Here is a 5,160-nt window from a genome sequence, read left to right on the forward strand (position 1 = left end):
TGCTTATCTTCATTTAGAGACAAGATTGGTCCCACAGATGGCTTCACAAATGTGGAGAGCAGGAAAGTATTAAGATACTCAGATGAAAAGAAGCTCCACGGAATTGTTTCAGGCATCAGCAAGCAGGTGGGGGAAGTATGGGGGGCGGGGGCAGGCCAGCTTTTTGAAGCTTTTAACTGCAGTCCTCAGTAAGGATAGTGGAATGTATCAGCTCAGCCCAGGTCCGATTTTGCTAGAAGGAATTGGGGAGCTGGTGACTCTTTTTTCCGATTCCTCAGCTTTAAAAAATCTTTTCAAATTGAGATGTCACTCACATACTATAAAATGAACGTTTCAGAGCATAGAATATTCACAACGTTTTACCAACCATCACCACTCTCTAATTCCAGAACATTCTCTTCACCCCCAAAAGATACCCATACCTATCAGTCACTCCCTATTCCCCCTTCCCTTAATCCCTGGTGACTACCAATCTACTTTCTGGCTCTATGAATTTACCTATTCTGGACATTTCAAGTGAATGGAATCAGACAGTATGTGTCTTTGTTCTTCTCTCACTGAACACAGTATGTTTATGGTTCATCCATGTTGTAGCGTGTTTCTGTATGTACTTCATTGCTTTTTATAGGTTAATAAAATTCTCTTGTATAGCTATACCCTATTTTATGTATCCGTCCATCATTTGATGGGCATTTGGGTTGCTTTTATTACTTGAGTATTATGAATAATGTTGCTATCAACATGACTGTACTAGCTTTTGTGTGGATTTTTAATTATTTTTATGATTATTTTAATTTAGTTATTTAATTCTCTCAAGTACATACCTAGGATGGAATTGCTGGGTCATGTGGTAACTCTGTGTTTAATATTTTAGGAAATGCCAAACTCTTTCCCAAAGTGGCTGTACCATTTTACATTTACAGTAGTGTGTGAGGGTTCCAGTTTCCCCACAACCTCACCAACACTTGTGGCCATCCCTCTTTTTGGTTATAGTCTGGAGATTCTTGTAGATATTTGGTTCATAAATGGTTCTATTGGGTGACTTTGTTTTTTTGTTTTTTATTTATTTATTTATTTATTTATTTATTTATTTATTTATTTTATTTATTGAGAGAGGGAAAGAGACAGTGGGGAAGGGGAGAGGGAGAGAGAGTCTTAAGCAGGCTCAACATCCAGCCTGGAGCCCAAAACAAGGCTCGATCTCACGACCAGGAGATCATGACCTGGGCCAAAATCAAGAGTCAGGGGCTTAATCAGCTGAGCCACCCAGGCACCCCTAGGTGGCTTTGGTTGTACTGGCTGAAGGAAAGTGAGGATTTATTTATGTATTTGTGTGTGGAGAGGCAGGGGAAAATGGGGGGACACGGACAATAGAGAGTTTTGTCACTCAACCTCGTCTAGTGAATTTATCTTGAGACTCAGGGAAGAGAGGAGACAACTCAGAGCCCAAGAAGTTCCTGAAAGAGCTTCTAAGACTCTTTACACCAGCAGGATACTTTGGGACTCAGGGACCAGGTTCATGAGTGTAGGGACTTTTCCCCATTGACTGATGCTGGAATGTGGGACAGCACAGGGGCGGGGGTGCTGAGGGACACGAGCCCATTGTTGGCACAGTGGTCAATGTTCACTAAGGGCGCTGGGGAGGAAGCAGGGTCTGAAAGCCATCCTCACACAGCTGATGGCAGTGGCTTCCATGAGGAGGCCAGGGTACAAAAACATACCGTGACATGGTGAGTCAAGTCCTGCCTTAGAAGGTCAGAGTCAACATGACCTGGGAGTGAAACTGAGCCACAGGCTGGCAAACTCGGGTACCATGTACCTACTGCCCTGCCTCAGAGGCCCTATGCAAACCCACACCTTTTTACTTTTTTGCCTTCTAGGGAATTCTAGGCCTGACAGGTATCAGTAGCTTTGACCCTAACAAAGAAAAGGAAGACAGAAACATCCATGACCTTTTAAATCCTCATTTTTCTGCCCAGCCTGGTGTTTCTCATTACCATTTTACAGACTGGAAGGAAATAGATTTTGTGCCATGTAAATTATTTTGAGTTTATGGTCTCTGGCTGGAAAGCCAGGGTTGATTCCTCAGAGGATGTTTTATGCCAGCCCATTAGCGTGAGCTTCTTATTGACGAACCAATAAAGCATGACCTGCCTGAGCCTGGTAATGGAATCTCCCAACTCATAATTAATATTCAGGTAAAGTGCCGCCACATTAATCCACTTTCCCTCCCATGGTAATTGGTGTTTAATTTCTATTTTATTAACCAGGATTGGTAAATCTTGGGAAGTTCTGGTTCCAGGCATTTACTGTAAGAGGCTTCTGTGTTCTTCACAGATACTTTCTGGTACACACAGAAGCCTGTAATGCCTTAACTTGTGGTGTACATTAAACTTTAAGAAGCCCTTCTACGATCTCACTTGGGCCCCATGCCAATTCTGGATGGTAGAGTGAGGTAGAGATCACAAAGCCCCATTTTAATGCATGGGGAAACTGAGGTTCGAGAATGGTCCTAAATGGCAAAAAAAAGAATATTGATTCTCTCAGCTCTATACAAGTCCTGTGCTGCATTTACAAAGTTTTAATAATGAAACTTACAAGCTGGTTTTATTGACTTGATTTATCAAATCAGTTCTGTCTTCCATTTCTCTTGGTATAATACTTCAGAAGCTAATGCTTGGAGCTAAAACGCTGTCAGGATGACTGATGTATTCAGTTAAAATAAAATAAAGTTCTGCCCCAGCAAAACAATTTTAAAAATCAGATACAAATGTTTAAGGAGATGCGTTTATTTCCCCAAACACTTGGCCTCTCCTCCCCTCCAATGCCGTACAATGGATTCTCCTACATGCACAATAATCTGTGACAAACTTGAATTGGCATATTGGGTTAATAAACTATTATGAAAATCAATAGTAATTAAAGGGAACACTTGGCTGACAAAGTTGAGAAAACTGAATGTATTTGTGAGCTCTTAATTTTCTTTTCCCCTTTAATTGTTCCCTCTGGCTGTCATGGCTTTCAGTTGTTTGCTATCCAAATACCAAAAAAACTGAGCTAGCCTGGGTATTACTGGGTAATTTCAATTACTGAAAGCACGAATTGGTATTCCACTGGAAAAAAAAATTTTTTTAAATTTATTTTTGAGAGAGACAGAGAGAGGCAGAATCTGAAGCAGGATCCTGGTTCTGAGCTGTCAGCACAGAGCCTGACGCGGGGCTCAAATGCACGCGCCGTGAGATCATGACCTGAGCTGAAATTGGATGCTGAGCCGACTGAGCCATCCAGGCGCCCCTGGTATTCCACTTTTTAAAAGAACTTCTCTAATCTCAGACTTACGCCTTTAAACTCTGTCAGTGTGCACTATGATTGATGGTTTCATGGAAGATGGTGACCAGCTGCTTTCCTATGGAATTAGTATAAATGCTTGTAGGAGGTACCAACTTTAGTTACTTGACAGTTTCCTAATTGTGGATTCCTAATTACTCAAAGAATCTTTCTTATCTCTTCTATCTTCCCCATCCTGACTCCTGTGGGGAGTGTGATGCAGAAATGGTGAGACACAGAACCAAGATACGTAATGGAAAACCCGCCAGAAAATTTCCTTTCACTACTAACAGTTCTAGGACTATGACGTCATAGGTCCAGTGAGGTGTAGATACTTTGATTAGAAGTTAGGGAATTTAGGTAAACCGCCAAGAAAAACGCAGCTCTAAATCCGTGCCTGGTCTTCAATGAGCATTTTCGTTTGCCTAAATCATCTGGAAAACTGACAGGATATTTTTTCATTCATTTCCATCCACCTATGGAAAACATACTCCATGTCTCCTATATGCATCTGGGCAATCAGGTCGGTCTTGATGATGCAGAGACACGTGATCCCTGACCTCAAGACCTTCAGTCATCTATCTACTCCTCAAGACATTTCATCAACCAACAGAAACCCGGCCACCTTAAAAGGACGACGGAACATAGAGGCTGTAGCAGCTGAGCTCTACCCACCTGCAAGTGCGGCAAGTAGGAGGAAGCTAATTGCAGTGAGTGGCGAGGAGGACATGGTGATTGGCCTCTTGCTGGGCGGCACAGAGGAGCTTAACAAGAGCCGTCATCCTAATTCCCTTTTGGTGGAGAAGGACACAAGCATCAGTGAGATCAAAGACGCTTGCCAGCAGTTTCTAACTGGGATGACAACATGGCCTCATGTTCATCCACCAGTACCTCCCAGAGATGGTGTGGTGATGTGCTGGACGCCTGCCAGTGCATCATTCCAGCTGTTCTGGGCATCCTGTCCGAGAAGCACCCCCATGACACTGCCGAGGACTCCATGCTCTGCAGGGCCAGGGGCATGTTCACGGCCCAAGACCTGTGCGAGGGCCCTGCCCACAGCCACGCAGCCTCTCCTCAGGCTTACCATCAGCCCTTCTCTAAGTTTTGAGCCTCAGATTTCCACTTCCCTGCCCCTTCCCCCTCCATCGAGAGGCTAGGTGCGGTGCCACCAGGTTGCTGGGGCCCTGCCGTTCAAGTCAAGGCTGGTTAGGGAACAGGAAGCCTGAGTGTCTTGTCTCCACTACCTCTTTCCTGTGCTGTTACACAAGGTCATTGTTGATGTTGAATTAAAGTAACGTTCTTGTTTCTCTCCCCTCACACATAAAAAAGGGGGGGAGCTAGAATGTAAAAAGGAGATAAGTCCATATGATAAGTGTTTTTTTCAAATGTCGATTTATTTTTTGACAGAGAGACAGAGTACGAGCGTGGGAGGGGCAGGGAGAGAGGGAGGCACAAAATCTGCAGTGGGCTCCAGGCTCTGAGCTGTCAGCACAGAGCCTGATGCGGGGCTCGAACTCACAAACTGTGAGATCATGACTTGAGCTGAAGTTAGACGCACTTAACCGACTGAGCCACCCAGGCGCCCCTTGAATTATCCATTTCAAAGCCCTGTCTCCAAACACATTCTGAGGTACTGGGGGTTAGGGCTTCTACGTACGGATCTGAACAGGGACACAATTTAGCCCACAACACAAGGGAAGTGAATTTCAAACTGGGACTTGAAGAAAAAGTAGGATTTAGTCAAGTCAGGAGCTGGGGAAGAGGGAGAATTTTCTGCGCCAAAGGTGCTCATGCCTCAGGTCTTGGAAGCCAGAGGAAGTCGTGTATGCAGCA

The 5,160-nt window shown here is 44.2% G+C and overlaps 1 pseudogene; it reads left to right on the top strand.

Moving 5' to 3' along the window:
- Positions 1-3,424: 3,424 nt before the first annotated feature.
- LOC101087141 lies at positions 3,425-4,720 on the top strand (annotated as a pseudogene).
- The last annotated feature ends 440 nt before the right edge of the window (positions 4,721-5,160 follow it).

The sequence above is a fragment of the Felis catus genome, chromosome A2, assembly GCF_018350175.1.
Source record: "Felis catus isolate Fca126 chromosome A2, F.catus_Fca126_mat1.0, whole genome shotgun sequence".
Classification (NCBI taxonomy): domain Eukaryota; kingdom Metazoa; phylum Chordata; class Mammalia; order Carnivora; family Felidae; genus Felis; species Felis catus.